At 42.3% G+C, this 23867-nt stretch overlaps 1 protein-coding gene across 1 annotated transcript in view; it reads left to right on the forward strand.

Annotated features, from left to right (window-relative positions):
• The first annotated feature begins 610 nt into the window (after positions 1–610).
• Positions 611–23867, forward strand: part of LOC126252874 (serine-enriched protein) — a 237758-nt gene continuing 214501 nt past the window's right edge. The window contains exon 1 of the mRNA XM_049953831.1: positions 611–703. The gene's annotated coding sequence lies outside the window, so the exon portion shown is untranslated. The remainder of the gene's footprint in view (positions 704–23867) is intronic.

Raw genomic sequence — 23867 nt, forward strand, 5'->3', positions numbered from 1 at the left:
CTTATGGTATGTGAATTATTCAAGTTATTCAAAATGTGTTACTCCACAAGGTAGCTGAGTACCTCGTAAGCGATTCAGCCACTAACGAAACAAAGGAGAGTCAGTTTCCGTGATAAGTGTCATGCAGAATGACATGAAAGCAACCCTCATAACCAGAACAAGTGTTTTAAAAGTGTTAGATTCTTATTTGACTGCATACTGAACATTAAAGCTACTTTTATGTCTCAGTGCAAGACTCATATTACGCCGCTGGCAATCGATAAAAATATTCCCCTATGACTTCTTCCTTTTCTTTCGAAGGAATATCGAGCAAAACTGCCAAAATTTCTGCAGTTTATCAAAAATCGGTTCCTTGTTAATGGGCAACTCGTGAATGGGCAACTCGTAGTAACAAATGTACTGTAACAAGGATTTTCTGTGTTCTATTTCGAGAACGAAGAAAGAACTATCAGTTCCCACTTCTTTCGATTAGAGCGGTAACGGCCCGTCGATAGGTGAGGTGCGTCTGGGAATATCTTTCTGCGCAAGCGCACTGCCTGTGGCACGCGAGCCGCCTAGCGGGGACGAACGGAACTTGACCCTGCGTGGCCCGGCAGTCTGGCTGCAGCGGTGGTTGGCAGAGGGTGGGACAGCACAGCGTCCGCCTGCCCACGCAGCAAGACGCCGCTGTAGTCGGTCTGTCGCCACCACACGTGTAGCTCAGGTGGGTCTCTTCCAAACGCGATGCACTCTATTCTCCTGTAGCGTCATAACTGCTATTTTTTTTGTATTACTCCGCGCACAAAGTAGAATAGATTTTTACATAAAATACTCTAATATTGTTTCTGCAGTACACGTTTCTGTACTGTTGTGTTTATACGTTCACTCAACATGAATATACGTTCACAGCTCATTGATCACTAATTTATCTTTCTGTACCTTTATTGAATGTTAATTTCCAGCCTGTGATTGTTTATTCGTCTCTTATCCATCCTAGTTAATCTACACAGTTAAAATTAGTTAAACGCGAGTAAAATTCTGTCGCACGCAGAAAGAGAGTGAATATTTTATTAATATTATACAGTACATTTTACTGCCCTTAGTGACATACACGTACTCGCAAACAGATTTTCATTAAGTGCAACAATATTTCATACAATGTGTTTTCAGAATCAGTTGCCACAAAAATATGCATTACAATAACTAGCTTTAACACTAAAGATGCATTTCTGTCTTCCCTCTTAGCTAGCTATATTTGCCGTAACCAGCTACTTGAATAAGAGCACATATAGCAGTATGTGGTCCACAGAATCTCCTATTAGAATTCAGCTGCTTGGATGGATAGATACCAAGAAGGAGAACCATGTAAGTAGCATGGGGGCTTACCGTAAGCCATCCAGTGCGTAACTGAGTCCTAGTTACGCTGCTCTGTGCCAGTTTGGGCAGCTTTACAGTCAACAGGTTGTTTCTCTTTGACATCTGAATTCACTGACGAACGTTTCCACAGGTGCTTAGATACGCCAAACGTAAGGTTTCACATTTTTATTGTCATTAAATTCCAACAAGCCACCATAATTGGAAACTGAATAGTTATGCAGAGTTGGGTGTGAAGCGAAAATCAAATCCTTATGTACCACCTTTGTCGGGACTGGCTGAAATACAAAAAACTGAAGTACTGAAGTGGCATAAGAAAGAACTTCTCACCAGTCCTGCATAAGAAAAAATATATGTACATGTATTTGGATACGGCGACTCCTGTGATATCTGTGTATTACACAAAAACGTTAAGTATTTTGAAAAGAAATATATTAGTATCCAGTGACTGAAGAAGTAACATTGTGACACATCGATTTTGGAAAATACTCTGCCTGCTATCGACAAGGTTGTTATCAAGTGAAAATATAAATACACACTGAGGTTTTCGCTTCTGCCCATTTGTAATTAATGATTCTGGGGAGCTTTCGTTGCACGGGGAATGATGAATAACTAATTAAGACCATTGTTAATGAATAAGCTTAGTTATAATAGAAGCACTGAACTGTAAGTTTATTTATTGGATAAATGCACAGATCTGAAAGGCGACGCAGATGAAATGTAAATGATAATTGCTAATTATTAGTCTCAGGTTTTCAGAAAGATAGAATCGTTACCCATGGTATTGAAGAAATAGCATTGTTGGCATTTTCGAGCGAATACTGACCACTATTACACTGCTCTAACCAACAACTGTACTTTCCTGAAAAAATTTCATTACATTGTTTACAGATTCGCTAGAATTTTTTCTGGCTTGAAAATATTCCGTCTCTCGTGTATTAAAAAATCTCCTGAAGTTATTTATTGTTTCTTTCCAAGATTTTACTTAATTTTCGTCTTATGTGGAAGCATAACTTTTCTTTAAATTTCTGTAGGAATGCTCTTCAAAAGAAATGTACTTTGAACCATTCGTCGTGCAGGAAGGCCAGAAAAATTATTACTGGGTACCTCGTATAAATCGAGCGGTAACGCTGGACATTAAATGGAAAATTCAACTTCTCTTCGTGTGCTCTTTCAGCGCCCTTTTATAATACAACTGAATGTGCCGATTATACCTTCTGCCACGTTTAACATAAACCTATGCAAGCTATAGGTTCGCCTCTCAAGACGAGAAAACACTAGCAAGCAATGCCCACCCCGTGAACACATTTCTCAAGGAGGTAGGAATCATCCGAACGGAATGGTCTGCCTATCTATTGCCATGAGCCCCACTGAGTATGACTGACACCAGCTGAAGCTTTGATTTAGTTATCATAATAATCGTCCGTACAAACGGAATGACCCCATGTTTGAGTGGCCATTCTCGACGTACTTGTGCCAAGCATGCTGAGGAGCATATTAGCAGGGTACAACGCTCACGATGGCGTAACATGGTATCTCAATCTTTAACAAATGTTATCCCACAACAGATCATAATTTCGCTGATGTGCACTTCCGATCAGACTGCCTTTAGTTTGGTTATCAATTTGTGTTTATTTCACAGTGATGTTACATTTTTATTGTCATGTGCCTTACATCTTTACTCCATGCTCACTCTGAATCGAGGACCACACACATTCGCATATTTGAAGGTGGTACGATTGTTCTGAACAATTTACTCGATCATCAAACAAGAACAACTCTGTTTTCGCAGCGGATAATAACTGTAGTTGAGGAGAGCAAGTACGACGAGACTATGTAAGGAAACATTTGTGGACCTATTTCATAATTTGTTGTAATTTACGAAATTGCTTCGTGACTTATGATAAATCTGTGATGTCGACATGTTCTAGATAAATTATTTTAGTAACAAATGGGCAGGAAGAAAGTTGTAGAGAGGAGATTTCGGTTTTTTTTTGACATTATCAGCATGATACTGGAACAGGAAGATTTGTACCATACTGGAAAACCAAAATGGACAAAACTGTCATAAATGTGAAACACTTGGCCGGCCGGAGTGGCCGAGCGGTTCTAGGCGCTGCAGTCTGGAACCGCGCGACCGCTACGGTCGCAGGTTCGATTCCTGCCTCGGGCATGGATGGGTGTGATGTCCTTAGGTTAGTTAGGTTTAAGTAGTTCTAAGTTCTAGGGGACTGATGACCTCAGCAGTTAAGTCCCATAGTGCTCAGAGCCATTTGAACCACTTTTTTGTGAAACACTTGTATCCAAAAAAATCCATTTGAACAATTTTTTTGTGAAACACTTGCATCCAAAAAAATCCTATAGGGGTGGTCAAACATTAATTTATTGGTAATCATGCTCAAAATTGTGTTATCAATAAAGTGGGATGAATGTGTAACTATTAACCATGCATTAAACATGTACGATATTCAACTTTAGCGGTATCTATGTGGTACACATTATGGAGAACAAGTTGAGACCACCATGTAAATTACAAGTTAAGGTAACTTCTGTTTATATTCATTAACCAGGTACACACCTACTATTTGAGTGGTAACTTAGTTATGAATGACCCTACATTTATACTGCCTGGCCAGAAAGGGGAGACACCCCCAAAAGGAGGAGGAAACGAAATGAAACTTCACAGGCTGAGAGGGTTTACAAAAACGAGTCAAATTTAAAAAGAAAATGACAGTCTGAATCAACTTTTTAATAAGACATTGCATCCCCTCTGGCTGCGATACATTCCATTGGGAAGGGGTCATGAAGCCGTTACATTGTATCCTTAAGCAAAATCACCCATATTTGTTTTAAATGGTCTTTGATATTCTGGATACCTGTACTGGGATAGGGTTGACGTCTGAGCTGGTCTCACACTTGTTCTATAGGAGACAGATCTGGGGGTCTCACTGGCCACGTGAGTGAGTACCTCAACATCATGTTGACGACTCACAGTGACAGATGCCATGTGAGGACGTGTATTGTCCTTTTAATAAACAGCATAATGATAATTTTGGATAAGGGGTATTACATGAAGACGCTGGGTATCGGTGACGTAGTATTACACCGTAGAGATCACTGAGTCGCTACCAGCTGTGACCTGAAGTCATACCCGAAGGCTGCCCACTCCATGACGCCAAGAGCAACATCACTGTGCCTCTCCAAAGTATTGGAAGAATGGGACCCCTCTCCAGACCGCTGTCATATAATCATTGACGATGGTCATCCAGAGCAGTGCAGAACCGTGACCCATCGCTGAACACAGTGAGACGCCAGTCAGCAACAGCCCATGCTTCCTGGTCGCGGGACGACTCTCAATGCAGCCATTTGTGTTGTGCTGTTAGTGGTAACCTTTCCATGGAAAGGTAATTCCCAAGTTCGGTTGCCACTGGTCTTTGACCAATGATGTGGAGTGAGTCAGAAAGCTGCAGGGAGTCCATTATTTCTTCTTGGATGGCAGATGGAAATGTGGAGGGGTTATGATGTGCTTGGTGCAGAACACGGGTCCCATCCAAGAGTTGGTCTGCTCTCAAGTTCGCATGCAGTCCAGCAATGGGAGACCGTGACATCAGAATGCCCCAGAAATCTGGATGTTGCACGATTCGACCAGCCAGCCAAGTGGGAACTCACAATGAGTCCCCTTTCAAACTCTTCCAGATGCTGATAAAGCAGTCTGACGAGAGTACGCAACATCTCCGTCTCTTTCACAGTAATCACTCAATATCTGATGCTGTTTATGTCCCTTATAGACCATATCACGCTTGGTGACAACATTAAACACGAACAACACTAAAGAACTCTGGTTGCCGTTCTATCAAAGAATCCTAACTGTAATCACTTACATACCTGCCAATGGCGTATATGTGTGCCAAGTTACACTAACAACCTGACCATATCTTCCAAGTGTTTTATTTATCTTATCAGGCAGAGTATTGTAGGATATAATAAAAATACACCAACAGACTTCTAGCGTTTGTAGAGAGTATCTTATTAACGGTAAGAATCCTTACCAGGAATGTCGTTTAACGCCGCCACATAACGTCGCAGTTACAGGAGAAACGCCTGCCGCTAGGCAACCCCTGTGGCAGCAGACGAGAGTCTTACCGCTGCCTGACCTCAGGGCGAAAGCCCTACATTCCGAACGGTCTCGACATAATCCACAAAATAAGGCCAGTGAACGAATTCATCTTCTCGAAAGTGTGTTAGGTAGGTTCATTTTACCAGTATCAGCGCCAATAGCCAAAAGTCTACTGTTGGCGACTGGATAGTTCGTATGTCTTGAAAATATTTTCAAAGGAAAGTTCAGTACAATAACGTTACCCTTTTAAGCAATACGGGTTGGATTAGCAGAAGCAACGTTCAAAGCATTACTAATGTCTTTAAAAGATCAAAATTCAATCCTACCAACCTGAGAAGAATCTTTTAAAAAAATGGTTCAAATGGCTCTAAGCACTATGGGACTTCATCTGAAGTCATCAGTCCCCTAGACTTAGAACTACTTAAACCTAGCTAACCTAAGGACATCACATACATCGATGCCCGAGGCAGGATTCGAACCTGCGACCGTAGAATCAGCGCGGTTGCGGACTGAAGCGCCTAGAACCGCTCGGCCACGGAGACCAGCTAAGAATATTTGGTCAGAAAGCCATGTAATATCCGTCAACACTGGGAAAATACTGTATATTCAGTGCTCAGTTTTCTCAGAACCGTCATAGTCGAAAATAACTGCGTAACCCAGGGAGACGAATTGTACAGCGCAACGAAGTGGTACCGTGGGGTTGTAACAAAATGGAAGCTAAATAGCATCGTGTCAACTGGATTGATGTTGGGATGAGCATCCTGAACTACAGCTTACATCTGCTGCTAGGATAACTTTGTATAGGAAATCAATGAAAGCTGTACTCCATCCACCTTACAAATTGGCCATATTGTGACAGATATAATAAAGATGATGCACTTTTGCAGAGATTCACATGTGAGAACGCAAACAGAATTTGGGAGTGAACACAACAGAACTTTCAGTAATTTTCGGGTTTGCAGCCGGATCCTACAACATTCTGCCACGATGTTTCGGCCTAGAGACGTCCAGCCATCCTCAGGTGAGTAGACGAAGTACTGAAGAGATCTGATGTAGTCATGGCATTTTAGCGAACTCCGCGCATGCGAATCGTACTGGTTGTTTACGGCGCATGCGTTAGGAGGTGACATGCGCGAAGCAGCCAAGTTGTGTGTGCTGCCCTCAGTGGTGAAGTAAGAACAAACTAATCGCTGAGTATCGACTGAGTTTGTCGATTCCGTTGTGACCGCTTAATTTTAATTATTGGATTCCAATTTTTATCCAGCTGAGAGACGTTATCACGATTCATTAGCTCATCAGCAAAACGTATTTCCACGGATTCTTTACTTACAGTGTCCTAGAAGCTGGAAACCTGTGCTAAAATTTTGGTATTGCTGTATTCCAATGATTGTGCCATGGAAATGCAGTGTTCTGCCACTGCTGATTCTAAAGGTTGCCGCAGACGGTTGTGAATTTCGTGTTCTACACAGCGTTCCTGCACCATTCGTGTCGTCTGAGCTATGTATGCAGTGCCACACTCACAGGGAATTTTATAAACACCCGCCTTCCTCAATTGTTGTAAATCGTCTTTAACGGGTCCGATAAGACCTTGCTCTTTGCTGGTGGACCGAAGATAACATTAATATTATGCTTCCTAAGCAATCTGCCTACTTTAGAAGCGACGTTCCTGCCATATGGAAGGAATGCAGTTGATTCGTACTCGTCTTCAGCCAGCTCAGCGTTCCTTCTTGTTATTATAATTGTGCATGGTCTTTCGTTCAAAATGTTCAAATGTGTGTGAAATCTTATGAGACTTGACTGCTAAGTCCCTAAGCTTACACACTACTTGTTGTTGTTGTTGCGGTCTTCAGTCCTGAGACTGGTTTGATGCAGCTCTCCATGCTACTCTGTCCTGTGCAAGCTTCTTCATCTCCCAGTACCTAATGCAACCTACATCCTTCTGAATCTGCTTAGTGTATTCATCTCTTGGTCTCCCTCTACGATTTTTACCTTCCACGCTGCCCTCCAATGCTAAATTTGTGATCCCTTGATGCCTCAGGACATGTCCTACCAACCGATCCCTTCTTCTAGTCAAGTTGTGCCACAACTTCTCTTCTCCCCAATCCTATTCAATACCTCCTCATTAGTTACGTGATCTACCCACCTTATCTTCAGCATTCTTCTGTAGCACCACATTTCAAAAGCTTCTATTCTCTTCTTGTCCATACTAGTTATCGTCCATGTTTTCACTTCCATACATGGCTACACTCCATACAAATACTTTCAGAAACGACTTCCTGACACTTAAATCTATACTCGATGTTAACAAATTTCTCTTCTTCAGAAACGATTTCCTTGCCATTGCCAGTCTACATTTTATATCCTCTCTACTTTGACCATCATCAGTTATTTTACTCCCTAAATAGCAAAACTCCTTTACTACTTTAAGTGTCTCATTTCCTAATCTAATTGCCTCAGCATCACCCGATTTAATTTGACTACATTCCATTATCCTCGTTTTGCTTTTGTTGATGTTCATCTTATATCCTCCTTTCAAGTCACTGTCCATTCCGTTCAACTGCTCTACCAAGTCCTTTGCTGTCTCTGACAGAATTACAATGTCATCGGCAAACCTCAAAGTTTTTACTTCTTCTCCATGAATTTTAATACCTACTCCGAATTTTTCTTTTGTTTCCTTTACTGCTTGCTCAATATACAGATTGAATAAAATCGGGGAGAGGCTACAACCCTGTCTCACTCCCTTCCCAACCACTGCTTCCCTTTCATGCCCCTCGACTCTTATAACTGCCATCTGGTTTCTGTACAAATTGTAAATAGCCTTTCGCTCCCTGTATTTTACCCCTGCCACCTTTAGAATGTGAAAGAGAGTATTCCAGTCAACATTGTCAAAAGCTTTCTCTATGTCTACTTAACCTAAATTATCCTAAGGACAAACACACACACCCATGCCCGAGGGAGGACTCGAACCTCTGCCGGGATCAGCCGCACAGTCCATGACTGCAGCGCCCTAGACCGCTCGGCTAATCCCGAGCGGCCATGGCCTTCCGTATTTGACGCGAAGTACAGCCATTATCTTTAAAAACCTTCTCCAGATGCACTAATTCTTCGTGAAGGGTATCAGCATCCGATATTACATGCGCCCGATGAATTAAAGTAATGAGAACACCAGCGGCTTGTGCGGGGTGACGGCAGCAGGACGGCTGAAGATATGGATCTGTATGCGTGGGTTTTCTGTACACCGAATGTCCCAAAGACCCATAATTCTTACGGAGTAATAACACGTCTTAATCTAATGTCGTGGCAATAACGCCCATTCTTCCCGCGGATCTGATTGCAAGTCTTAGAGAAGGGTTGGTGAATGATGACGTGATGAAACCCGTCTCCCTAGTGTATCCCAGACATGCTCTACGGGATTCGAATTGGGAGAGCAAGCAGGCCACGACATTCGTGCAGCACCTTTCATTTCCAAGAAGACAAGAACCACGGACACTCTATGAGGTCGAGCATTATCGTCCATCAGTACGAAGTCCGGGCCCACAGCACCTCGCAACAACCGCTCATGATGTCCGATGATCTATTCACAATAACTGACAGCAGTTAAACCTTCACCCGTGCAATGTCGTGATGAGGTGTTTGAGCTGTCAACATGATCCTTGCCCACGCCTTTACTCCTCGATATCTGTCTCATCGCACAATGTTTGGGTCCCGAAATCGTGTTCCTTCAGATGCGGATCCGTCGATAATCACTCTCCGAACCAAACTGGGACTCATCTGTGAAAAGAACGTTGGCCCACCGTTCGACTGTCCAGGTGGCATATTGACGACTCCACTCTAGACGCTCCCTTCTGTGAAGACGCCTCAGAGGTACACAACAGTGGGTCTCCGACAATAAAGGCCACTCTGCAGAGACCTTCTGTACACCATTTGCCTCGACACAACGCGTCCAGTGGATGCTGCAGTCAGATGCCATTTCCCTTGCAGTACTGAGGCGGTACCGTCGTGCCCTTACGGCCATAGAACGGTCCTCTCTTTCTGATGTTAGTCGTGGTCGGCCCTGCCCTGGTCTTCAGGATCAGTTTCTATCTCTACAAAATGTCGCCATACCCGAGAGACGACAGAACGGTTCACATTAAGCCATCGGTCCACATCAATTTGCTACTGTCCTTCCATTCTCCCATGGCCTTCCACCGCAGGGAGTCGGGTAGGCGCCCTCTCTGTGCCATTCTGCACCATCTGTGACTATATACATAGCGATTTCGGTTGTGGGACTACCTACCGCCGGCCGGTGTGGCCGTGCGGTTCTAGGCCCTTCAGTCTGGGAGCGCGTGACCGTTACGGTCGCAGGTTCGAATCCTGCCTCGGGCATGGATGTGTGTGATGTCCTTAGGTTAGTTAAGCTTAAGTAGTTCTAAGTTCTGGGGGACTGATGACCACAGATATTAAGTCCCATAGTGCTCAGAGCCATTTGAACCATTTTTTTTTACTATCTAGCAAACACTACCCTGTTTGATAGGTGCCCTGACGTCATCGTTGCTATAGTTATCCGTAGACAGGAATGCCACCTTCCATACAGAACACGATCGCACTGACATCTGTTTAAAGTTTGTATGATTACACTGCAAATTGGACACAGACCGGGGAAATAGCGGTTTGTTGCTTTAATTCTCGGCACCAGTGCAGTAATTTAGCTTTTGGCTCGTCGCGTAGACACCATGATAACAACAGACACAACATGTTCGACGGAAACTAGTGACTAACAACAGTACACCAGGAGCGGCAAGAAGAAATTAAAATATCAAAACAATCTTGGGAACTACACAATAAGACATTTGCATCTCTGAGGTTAGATATTAAAACTGTAAATATGACTGATTCCTCTTATTTTTATTTTACGGTTAAGATTGATACCTTTACCCATTACGTTGCTTCTTTTCAAATATGTGGAAGACAACAATAAAATATAACAATATAACAATAAAAAACAATAAAAGTAGGAGAAGAATTTTAATCAAATGATTGGAGTTATAAACAATACCAGTCTTTTCTGCACTTCATACTTTGCATTAACTCTGCGTTTAGGACAAAGAGAGACGTAAACGATTTCACAAGAAGGAACATTAATAGTAAAGGAATATATAATCCTCAAAAGGAATTTTATTTTTCAGTATCTTTTACAGTTGCACTAGCTGAATAATTTTCAGTATCTTCAGGTTTTCGATTAACATGAATTTTAATTGAAATAAATAATATAAAAATAGTAGATGATGAAAAAAGAAAGCTTGTCACGTAATGCTTTTTCGCTTTAATACAACTTTATGATGATGGCCTTTCTAGTAGAATCTGGTGGTCAAAGTAGTTTTTGTTGAAGCAATAGAGTATCCTGTTAACACTTATCAGCTGTGGGGCATCACCTATTCGGTATTAATTTTGAACAATCATTTTCAGCGCAAACGATGTATGGCAATGCTATGAATTCAGTGCGGAGTAAGGGCTATCATACTCGAGGTAAGCCGGCCGTTGTTGCCGAGCGATTCTAGGCGCTTCAGTCCGGAACCGCGCTGCTGCTACGGTCGCAGGTTCGAATCCTGCCTCGGGCATGGATGTGTGTGCTGTCCTTAGGTTAGTTAGGTTTAAGTAGTTCCAAGTCTATGGGACTTATCACCTCAGATGTTAAGTCCCATAGTGCTTAAAGCCATTTGAACCATTTTGTAATCTCTGCTCGGATCTGATTTGTTGTCATCTGTCTGTTCGTCGTAACAAGTCAGTCTTTCGCGACAGTTTCGCTTTTCGTAAAAACTCTTTTCTATTATTTTGTTTTATTATTGTGATTATTATTTGCGTAACAACGCATATACGAAAAGAGCCGCGAAATACCTTTTATTAATGCTGTGCCATGAATTTCTTCATAATCATGAATTTTCAACAAAACAGAATATATTGGATTCTTATTGTTCTGTATCTGGCTTTCTATTAAAGGAACATTTTCCGTTACTGTAACTCACTATAAAAGTCAACATATCTTCCCTACTTTATAGTTATTGAAAATGGAAATTACTTTGTTATGAATACTGATGTTACAGTTCACGAAGATTGTTCACATCTAAATTTTGCAGTGGATTTTTGTTAAGAGTAAAACACCAATAATTACCACGACTAGCACAAGAACATGAGACTATTGTCGGAGAAAAATACTTTTTTACTATAAGGTTTGCCAGACAAGAACTAAGCACAGCAAAACTCCTATTATGTTACGTAGGTAAATTATCTCTTTTGCACTGTTAGCAATAGATTATCAGCAGCCCACGTCAACCTGCAAAACACATCATAAAATCTGCTGCTCTGCTCTGCAAGTCCGGAAGCTGAAAAAGATGATTTTATTTCACTATTACCTTCCCGCTTCTTTGCGGTATGATAGATTTCTTTTACTGCAGTTTGAATGCGCCGCGGCAGCGGCTCGTTCGTTCGTAGCGCAGCTCTGCACCACGGATAATATTTAAATAACTGAAACTGTCTCAAATGGATGGGATAATATTCCAAGCAAGCTACTACAAATAATAATGCAAGGTTTCATTAAATAACTCTATTCAAAACATTCAAATATGTTAACTAATACACACCTTTTACAATGAGTACGTAATGGCGTACATCTGTTGACCATGACAAAAGAATACTACGTTAGCGTTTACTGCAACGTCACAGGCTATCTTACTCGTACAACTCCAAGAAGAAGACAGAGAAATTAATGTTCGTTCTGTATTATTTATACTAGTGGTATATTCTTATCTTTGTATGATATTTATCGTCTGTGCGGTTTCAATACTCGCCGACACAGATATTATACAAAATAAATAATAAAAAAAATACATAACTTTATACAACAACAGAATATGATGCACAATATTTTCTCTTTACTACAAAATATGTCTTTTGCTAAGGGACGTTACATTTGCTAAAGGACTTTACAATGCCCCCTGGCAGCAATTGACTAACATTAAGAATGTTCGGCAATATGCTGCCACTATCGTCCGTTTTGTCATTGTCTATCACCTTGTTTGGAATATTCACTGTTCACTTCTTTACTCTTTTGCATTATAGTTTTAATTACACTTTTTATAGTTTTTTCACACTTTGCGAGGTGACCGTAAACCTAGTCCCAGGGTCATTACAGTTTTCTGGCTCCCCCATTTGGGCTACGTGCGGTCAGAAAACGTGGGAAAACTGCGCCGGAGCCATGGTCATCTCGCATGGTTTGTCTTAAATCACAGTTTGATTGCTCATCACAAAAGGTTGGACTCTATCCAATGTTCACAGATAACCAAGGTTATTTATTACACAATGTTAAACTTTTAGTCTCCTTGTTAAAAATGTACCTTCTACACTCTTTCACATTTGTGTTCTGTGTCACAATGAAGGTCAATCATTCAACAGTTTTACAGTAATGTAATGGATTGTCTCTACACTTACTCACGACAAATGTTCTACCATGGTATGGCATTGGTGTCAGTTTGTTTCACTAATATGACGAAAATATATCACATATATCGTCGAACAAATGAATGTTTTGAGTTTATACACAGTAAAAAAAATGTTTGTCACGTAATTTCGTGTCCCATAAATCATTTTCATATTAGTACATTAACAACGTAGTTGGTAATGTTCGGTTGAACTTCAACAATGTCGTACGGAGCGGGCGGCGCGAAGCAATTGTTGCGTAGCGTCGTCTGGAACGCGGCGTGCCAACGACCGCTGAGGTCGACGACCTGCTCGCAGTAACAGCGACGGCGTGCTGAGGTGGCGCCCGAGCAGTCGCGAACCGCGCCGAACCATTCACCAATGTCGGCGTGTTGCAGTGGTTTCCCGCGACCGGCTGGCTGGCGGCACGGCACCCGTCTCTGCTTCTCCGCATGGCTCCCCGTCGTAACGCATGAAACAAATATTCCACAACGGTGTACTGTCTTTAAGGATACAAATTATTAGCTGTGGAAGGAAATGCACTTTGGTTAAAAGCGTTTATTGTTCATTACGCCGTTGCTTCGCTGGTATGCAGAGGTTGTTTTGGCATGATAACAGGTTTCTTGTGACACTGGTATTTACGGTTCGTCACACACACATTGTACTACACACTTTCATTTGTTCTCACGGTCGATTCGCTGCCAGAGCGTCTCTCAACACGCGAAAATGTTTCGGTTCGCACACACACTAAATGTTTCCGTCGAGCGATGTTTGTTTGTATTGACTCCGGACGGACCGCTGACTACCGTTTTTTACTCACAGTGTCTTGTTCGTTGAGCACTGCACTATGACAGTTAGTCACTCAACACTTAACTTATACCGACGTATATATTGGTGCAGATTCAACAGTCATTTTCTGTCCCTACTACACACAATATTCCGTCCTTTCCTAGATTGTTTATGCACACAGTTTATTTTTAATGCATAACAACTGTTCTTAGCATAATCACTCTCATCTACATGGAGTCCATTGTGTTTACCTTGTCATTACACACTTTTAATACTATTACTAGGCATATATGGCTTTTTTGTAATTATTTAAAGGTGTGTGATTTTTGGTACATAGCTTTCTTTTCCTTGTTCAGTGTAGCTTGCCAGGTTATCACCCATCTAGTAAACAGATTTGCCATGTGCATGACAGCTTGACTTGGGCATATTGCTCAATAAATACTTCATTTAGTACTAGTATTATTTTTAATGGTCTGTCCTACAGGACTACAGTGTAGTTTCCGCGTAACTTGATTCGCGTACCGCGTAATTAATATTCAAGGACGTGTACCAAGTACACAGGCTTCTATTGAAGCATCGATACATACAAAGCATAGGTTACACAGAACGGGTTTGTTTTTGATTGAATTCTGCTCCAGTGTCGTTCTCAGATCACTACTGGCAGTAAACATTACATCACATAATTATTTCGTACTACAAAGTCCATTTTTGGCTAGTAGAGACTCTCTCTCAGGGTTCCTTAATTCTAACACAATTACATCTGTTACATTACTATATGAGATTGCATTGTACTTACTTACTACAAATGAAAAATGATTCAAGAAATTAATCATTATTTTATCAACAAAAAGATTATTCACTGCTTGAAGAGCATATAGTATTTTAATGACACTGACTGTCTGTAAACAAAGTCTTCAATTTGCCTGTTATTGCTCAGTTTACTGATTCTACTTTCTCAAAGTTTAATTACACACAAATTCTTTCTTAAAACTAACATACTTATACTCTAAAACAGAATTGAAATCTTCTTACTACTACTATTTACATCAGACGTGTCACTGAATAAATAATTTTACATCTTTACGTGGATACAGTCCTTTTATTTTCTCCGTCTGGGGATGTGCTAACAAATAGCTACATTCGTGTGGCACCTTTATTACTTCAAAGGGCCCTGAATATACCATTTGCCACTTACTATTTCGCTTTAGAGTGGCTGAGGATTTGGGGTGGTTACGAATAAGCACCGTGTCCCCTACATTGTATTTCTGTTTGTTAGTTACACCTCGGTCGTACTTCTTTTTTCTCTTTGCAGCACAGCTGGTTAGGTTGTCCCATATCTTTTTTATCTTTTCCTCTCTTGTTTCTGCCCTGGCTGGTAGTCTCGGTAAAGGCGTGAGCCATTCATTCTGTGTCTCATTAACCCCTTTCAATATCTCTACCGGTGGGTATCCTGTACTTGAGTGGGGTGTTAAATTGTGTATTTCTACGAATTTAGGTACCAACTCAGGCCATCTTGTGTGTCGGTTTCCTATGTAAATTCTAAGGAACTTATTCAGTTCTCTGAATGTTCTTTCGACTAAACTTGCTTCTGGATGGAACCGGGATACCAGAATATGCTGTATACCTTGTTCCATTAGGTAATTTTTCCAAGTGTGACCCGTGAAATAAGTGGCATTGTCAGTCGTTATGGCTTCAGGTTTCCCCACTTGAGGCAAGTATTCTTGATTGATCCGTCTGACTATGGTTTTGGCAGTAGCTGATTTTATACAATAAATTGCCAAGTATTTGGAAAAAATATCGTACATGGCCAGTATATATTTCATACCTCCTTTGGCCATGGGGTAGGGACCTGCTACATCCACAGATACTAATTGAAGCGGCCGGAGTGGAACTATGGGATGAAGTTCAAATTTGGTGGACCTATTATAATGTTTTGCTTTCTGGCATATAGCGCAAGTCCTAACTGTTACCTGAATTTGATGTTTCATTCGGGGAAAGTGGCAGTATCTCGCCATGATTTCTGCACACTTCCCGATCCCTGCATGGCCCCATGCCAAGTGCGTGTGCCATATTATGACTTTGACGGACTGGTTAGGTATACATACGGCCCAGCAGTCTTCTTTCGTGCTAAGTTTATGATACAAAATATTGTCCACAATTTTAAAACCTTGCTCGTCTCTATTGTTGACACCATTTTCAATATTGTTAATGATTTTGCCCACATCGGATCTGACCTCTGTAGTTCAGACATATTTTGACATATATATAGAAAATCCTTCCTGTAAGCATCGTCTCGTACTAAAAGCACTTTATACTCGGCGGATTGTTCTAGCATTTCTGCTAACTCCGGTAATCCTACCGGCAGTCGCGATAAAGCATCCGCTGCTATGTTATCTTGTCCTTTTATGTACATAATCTTTATTCGGTATTCTTGTAATGTAAGCATCCATCTCCTTAGTCGGGTATGGAATAGCTTGCATGACATCAAAAAACTTAACGCCTGGTGGTCACTATACACTTTAATCTCCTTCCCATATAGGTAGTAATTAAACTTTTTTACAGCCCAGACTACGGCGAGCGCTTCCAGTTCGGTTGCCGAGTAGGCTCTCTCGCAGCTAGTTAAAGTCCTACTGGCAAAGCCGATAATCTTTATTGTTGCCGGGTCGTTGCCTTCCTCCCACTGGAACAGGCACGCTCCCAAGCCATAGGAACACGAGTCCGTTGCAAGACAAAAATTTTTTGATAGGTCCGGGTGCTGCAAAATGTTTGCATTCAGCAGGGCGGTTTTAATTGCTTCGAAGGCTTGCTGACATTTGTCAGTCCAAACCCACTGCACATTTTTTCGCAGTAGATTTAACAATGACGCGTCATTTAACAACTGATTAGGTACGAACCTTCTGAAAAAAGACGTAAGTCCAATGAACGCTTTCAATTGTCTCTTAGTTCGGGGGCTCGGAAATTCTCGGATCGCCTCTAGTTTTTTGTTGTCTGGGCTGATACCAAGCGGCGTGATAAGGTGTCCTAGGAATTTAATTTTATTGCGTCCGAATTTTGACTTTTCTAAATTTGCTGTCACACCTGCTTGTTTAAATTTCTCTATTACTCTATGCAGCAATTCCATATGTTCGTCCCAAGTAGCAGTAGCGATTACAAGGTCATCAACATATACTGTGATTTTTTCTAACAAGTCTGGACCCAGTACCGTGTCTAGAGCAGTAATAAATACTCCAGCACTTACATTCAATCCGAAGGGAAGTACTTTGAATTGGTAACTTCACCCTCCGAATATGAAGGCTGTGTACTTTCTTGATTCTGGTGTAAGTGGGATTTGCCAGTATGAACTTTTAAGATCGACCGAGGTCAAGTACTGCACTCCGTGGAATTTTTGTATCTGCTCATCTAAATTTTCTGGGCGAGTTCTGACGGGTATAATAATTTTATTGATATCCCGTGCATCTAACACTAGCCGGATTTTTCCGTTGGCTTTCGCCACTGCTACAAGAGGACTACTGTATGGGGAGAGAGAGGGCTCAATGATATCCCATTCTAACATCTTCCGAATCTCTTTAACCACTACTTCCCTCTTCGACCAAGGGATGGAGTAAGATGCGCGACAGTATGTTTTGTGGGGCATGACTTCTATGTGATAGTGGTACACCTTGACTATTCCTGGTCGGTCGGTAAATACCATGTTCTATTCTGATAACAGCTGCGTCAACTGTTGCTTTTGTATTTTGCTTAAACTTTCAGATTCCTGTACTTTGGTTTGAAATTCATCAACATTTGGTTCAAAATTTCTATCTTCTATATTCGGATAATAGAGATCCGTCACAGGTGAATAATCATTGAGGTGTAGTACCCAGGGTTTCCTACATTTGATATTAATTCGATTGCAACATGGCACAAGTACCTCCTTCGATTTCATCATAGACAACTCAATCCTCCTACCTTTATTAACTATGCTTAGTTTTCCCAAGGAGAGGTCGATCACTGCGTCCCTCTCACGGAGAAAATCTACTCCCAGAATGCAGGCCACCTTTAACCCTTTAACAACGAGGAACGAGCTCACTATGGCTTCGCCCTCCTTACAAATCTCCACCTGCACCTGGTACTTAACTAATTGGCTCTGTGCACTTATAGCTCCAGACACCTTGCAATTATTAACCGGGAAAGTTGGTATGCTACGTCCCTTCCCTAGCACTTTAAACAACTCTGTACTCATTACACTCACTGAGGCACCTGTGTCAATGATTATATTCACTGCAACATCATTGATTTTCGCTTCTATTATGGCTTGCACATTTTCGTTGCTATCTTTCTTACATTCGTGCGGTTCGGTCAGTAGATCTTTCTCCATACTGATACCGTCGTTTTATCGCAGCATATGTACTCCAGGGATATTATTGTCATTCGTGTTGCTCTCACTCCACCCCTCGGCCAACGATGGAGAGCATATCGAGGCCGATTCTAGTTTGTTGGATGGCTTACTTGCGAGGTACTTGGACGGCTATTGTCCGCGACCTCTACTATGTTTACGCTTTGGTTTGTGGGCCGCCACGATTGCGCAATAGGCGCGTTTTGCGGTGGTGGTCTGTTGTTATCGTACCGGTCATTACCCTGCCGTTCTGGGCTTGGTCGCTGATTGTGATTCCAATTACGATTACCGTCGTTGTAATTGCTATGCCACTGACCTCGCGCATTTTTCCAGCGGTTGGTTCCTGGCAGTCCGGAATCGTACCGGTCGTCAAATCGACGCTTTTTATTATGGGACGGTTGACCATACCCGTTCTGACTTCTACCATTATTACAATTTTGCGAATGCTCTTGCCGCTTGTTACCACCCCCACCATTTCCATGGTTGTGGTTTTGTGCACTATTATTTCTGTCATGTTTAAACCCTGATCCATTATTCCGCGAGTGATCACACGCTGCTTTTGCGTCTTCCTGGATTAAGTCTATTGAATCTAGAACAGACAGGAAATGTTCCATGTCGCTTTCTGGTACGTGTATTAATTTCTCTTTGATATGAATGGGTAAATGTGATTTTAGGAGTCTTATTATGTCTCTTGGTGAGATAGGCTCGTCCCAGTAGCGCGTTTTGTTTATGTACTTCTCGAAATACCGTCTCAAATTCCCAAGACGGGGTGAGTACGGTTCGGGATTGCATACTTCTTTTCTTAGCCGCTCTTGTATACAAGGCGACCAATATTTCGACAAAAACGCCCTCTCGAACTGTTCGTATGTCATGCAGCTGTCCGCTACTTCCGTAGCCCACAACGCTGCATCACCCTGAATGTATGACATTACGTATTGAATTTTCTGTGCTTCGTTCCACACACTAGGCAAGATATTTTTAAAGCTTTTTATGAATACTACTGGGTGTACTGACTTCCGTTCAGTAGTAAACGTTTGAAACTGCCTATTTTTTATCAAACTTTCTTCAACTAATATTTTTGGACTATACTGGTTTGTTCCTGGGACATAGGCTGTGTGCTCCGAACAGAAGCTACCGCTCTTCGCATTATCGCCTAAAGATTCACCATTGTTGCGTCGCATATAAGTTTGTGCGTTGCCAAAAACATTGGCTGTTGGCGACATAGTTTCATGTTCAAGATGAAGGTTTCATTAAATAACTCTATTCAAAACATTCAAATATGTTAACCAATACACACCTTTTACAATGAGTACATAATGGCGTACATCTGTTGACCATGACAAAAGAATACTACGTTAGCGTTTACTGCAACGTCACAGGCTATCTTACTCGTACAACTCCAAGAAGAAGACAGAGAAATTAATGTTCGTTCTGCATTATTTATACTAGTGGTATATTCTTATCTTTGTATGATATTTATCGTCTGTGCGGTTTCAATACTCGCCGACACAGATATTATCCAAAATAAATAATAAAAAAAATACATAACTTTATACAACAACAGAATATGATGCACAATATTTTCTCTTTACTACAAAATATGTCTTTTGCTAAGGGACGTTACATTTGCTAAAGGACGTTACAAGTCCTACGACCCTCTCGTGGTGCAGCCCTTTTGGAAGGACCCTTGCCCGCCCTTCTTTCCACGCTGTTGTCCTACGTACATCCCGTCATCACTCGTTCTGCAGCCATGACACCACAGCCAACAGTGTCTGCGATCTGCCGGAATGATGTTCCCAAGTCCCTCACGTTAATGACTAGATCTTTCTCAAAAGTCCGAAAGACTGTTATAAGCTTCACGTGCACAACCTGTGGGTATGTACTGCTGCAGTCTTCTCCTGGCGAGTTCCAGTAACGTTAGACACACACAGCATGTGCGCTGTATAAACGGACAAGTGAAAACTGATAAATCGTCCCATAGTGCTCAGAGCCATTTGAAACTCGAGGTGAACAGTACAGTGTTCGCCCCAGTAATGTTAGCGCAGCGAATGCGCTAAAAACCGACTAGGCATCGTTGTTTTTAGAACCGTGGTGTCGGTGCTCGCACGTTTTCTGTGGACGATGCAGCGCAGTGAATTGGAAGACCGTAGCCAACGAGTCGTGCTGTCTGCCGGAGAGTGACAAACAGGTGGCCAACACGCGCCGCGGCAGCCTCGTCGCTGCTTTTCTGACCATCCTAGCGTGTGGTAATCTTACCTCCCACATCCCACATCAAGATGAACATCAACAAAAGCAAAACGAGGGTAATGGAATGTAGTCGAATTAAGTCGGATGATGCTGCGGGAATTAGATTAGGAAATGAGACAAAGTATTAAAGGAGTTTTGCTGTTTGGGGAGCAAAATAATTGATGATGGTCGAAGTAGAGAGGATATAAAATGTAGACTGGCAATGGCAAGGGAAGCGTTTCTGAAGAAGAGAGGTTTGTTAACATCGAGTATTGATTTAAGTGTCAGGAAGTCGTTTCTGAAAGTATATGTATGGAGTGTAGCAATGTATGGAAGTGAAACGTGGACGATAAATAGCTTAGACAAGAAGAGAACAGAAGCTTTCGAAATGTGGTGCTACAGAAGAATGCTGAAAATTAGATGGGTAGATCACATAACTAATGAGGAGGTATTGAATAGGATTGGGGAGAAGAGGAGTTTGTGGCACAACTTGACAAGAAGAAGGGACTGGTTGGTAGGACATGTTCTGAGGCATCGAGGGATCACCAGTTTAGTACTGGAGGGCAGCGTGGAGGGTAAAAATCGTAGAGGCAGACCAAGAGATGAATACATTAAGCAGATTCAGAAGGATGTAGGCTGCGTAGGTACTGGGAGATGAAGAACGTTGCACAGGATAGAGTGGCATGGAGAGCTGCATCAAACCAGTCTCAGGAAGACCACAACAACAACAACATCCCACATCGAACTTAGCAATTTGGGCACTCCGGAAGATTTCCACCCGAAACTCCCTACTGCACTGGAACCCAAAATTAAAGCAAGAAACTGCTGGAGTGAGATTTTCACTCTGCAGCGGAGTGTGCGCTGATATGAAACTTCCTGGCAGATTAAAACTGTGCGCCGGACACAGTTTTAATCTGCTAGGAAGTTTCATATCAGCACAAACTCCGCTGCAGAGTGAAAATCTCATTCTGGAGACATTCCCCGGGTTGTGGCTAAGCCATGTCTCTGCAATATCCTTTCTTTCAGGAGCGCTATTTGTGCAAGGTTCGCAGGAGAGCTTCTGCAAAGTTTGGAAAATAGGAGACGAGGTACTGACAGAAGTAAAGGTGTGAGGATGGGGAGTGACTCGTGCTTGGGTAGCTGAGTAGGCACAGCACTTGCCCGCGAAAGGCAAAGGTCCCGAGTTCGAGTCTCGGTCCGGTACACAGTTTTAATCTGCCAGGAAGTTGTAAGAAACTACTGTTTCCCGTCCTTTGTCTAATTCACGATATAATCATACATTCTGTCGACAGATGTCCGTACAGTCGTGTTCTGCACGGAAGATGGCATTCTGGTCAACGGACAAATCGGCAAGGTTTAGCTGCTGTCAGGTATCGTGACGAGGTCTTGGGACATCATGTGCGGTTACTGCGAGGTGCTGTAGGCCGAGTATATAGAGGAGTATATAGAGGGTCCATACAAGGGCGATGTACTTGAGGACAATATTATGGAAATGGAAGAGGATGTAGATGAAGATGAAATGGGAGATAGGATACTGCGTAAAGAGTTTGACAGAGCACTGAAAGACCTGAGTCGAAACAAGGTCCAGGGAGTAGACAACATTCCATTAGAACTACTGACAGCTTTGGGAGAGCCAGTTCTGACAAAACTCTACCATCTGGTGAGCAAGATGTATGAGACAGGCGAAATACCATCAGACATCAAGAAGAATATAATAATTCCAGTTCCAAAGAAAGGAGGTGTTGACAGATGTGAAAATGACCGAATATGAGTTTAATAAGTCACGGTTGCAAAATACTAACGCGAATTCTTTACAGACGAATGGAAAAACTGGTAGGAGCCGACCTCGGGGAAGATCAGTTTGGATTCCATAGAAATGTTGGAACACGCGAGGTGGTACTGACCCTACGACTCATCTTAGACGATAGGTTAAGGAAAGGCAAAGCTAGGTTTCTAGTAATTTGTAAACTCAGAGAAAGCTTTTGACAGTGTTGACTGGAATACTCTCTTTCAAATTCTGAAGGTCGCAGAGGTAAAATACAAGGAGCGAAAAGCTATTTACAATTTGTACAGGAACCAAATGGCAGTTACAAGAGTCGAGGGGCATGAAAGGAAAGCAGTGGTTGGGAAGGGAGTGAGACAGGGTTGTACCGTATCCCCGATGTTACTCAATCTGTACTTTGAGCAAGCAGTAAAGGAAACAAGAGAAAACTTCGGAATAGGAACTAAAATCAGGGAGAAGAAATAAAAACTTTGAGGTAATTCTGTCAGAGACAGTAAAGGACCTGGAAGAGCAGCTGAACGGAATGGACAGTGTCTTGAAAGGAGGATATAAGATGAACATCAACAAAAGGAAAACGACGATAAGGGAATGTAGTCGAATTAAATTGGGTTATGCTGAGGGAATTAGATTAGGAAATGAGACGCTTAAAGTAGTAAATTAGTTTTGCTGTTTGGGGAGCAAAATAACTGATGATAGTCGAAGTAGAGAGGATATAAAATGTAGAATGGCAATGGCAAGGAAAGCGTTTCTGAAGAAGAGAAATTTGTTAACATCGAGTATAGATTTAAGTGCCAGGAAGTCGTTTCTGAAAAAGTATTTGTATGCAGTGTAGCCATGTATGGAAGTGAAACATGGATGATAAATAGTTTAGACAAGAAGAGAATAGAAGCTTTCGAATTGTGGTGTTACAGAAGAATGCTGAAGATTAGATGGGTAGATCACATAACTAATGAGGAGGTACTGAATAGAATTGGGGAGAAGAGAAATTTGTGGCACAACTTGACTAGAACAAGAGATCAGTTGGTAGGACATGTTCTGAGGCTTCAAGGGATCACCGATTTAGTATTGGCTCTAAGCACTATGGGACTTAACAGCTGAGGTCATCAGTCCCCTAGAACTTAGAACATCTTAAACCTAACTAACCTAAGGACAGCACACACATCCATGCCCGAGGCAGGATTCGAACCTGCGACCGTAGTAGTCGCGCGGTTCCGGACTGAAGCGCCTAGAACAGCTCGGCCACCGCGTCCGGCCATTTAGTATTGGAGGGCAGCGTGGAGGGTAAAAATCGTAGAGGGAGACCAAGAGATGAATACACTAAACAGATTCAGAAGGATGTAGGTTGCATTAGGTACTGGGAGACGGAGAAGCTTGCACAGGTTAGAGTAGCATGGAGAGCTGCATCAAACCAGTCTCTGGACTGAAGACCACACCAACCAACCGTCGGACCAGATTTCGTATTGCTTGACGATAATGCTCGTCCTCATAGAGCACGCTCCGTTGATGTTTTCTTGGAATCTGAGGACTTTGCACTAATGGCGTGTCCTGCTGGCTCTCCCAATTTCAGTCCCATAGATGCACTAGGATGCACTAGGGACACGGGCTGCATCACGCCAGGATGCACCAACCACTCTCCAAGACTTGCAAGCCGAGTTGCAGGTGACTGGGCGTTATTGTCTCAAAGTGGCACTGATGACGTCATTCACAGCGCGCCCCGCCGTTTGTCGGGCCTGTATTGCTGCCAGAGTTGGTCACACCCCATTCTGAGCGTA

Source organism: Schistocerca nitens, chromosome 4, assembly GCF_023898315.1.
Source record: "Schistocerca nitens isolate TAMUIC-IGC-003100 chromosome 4, iqSchNite1.1, whole genome shotgun sequence".
Taxonomy (NCBI): Eukaryota; Metazoa; Arthropoda; class Insecta; order Orthoptera; family Acrididae; genus Schistocerca; species Schistocerca nitens.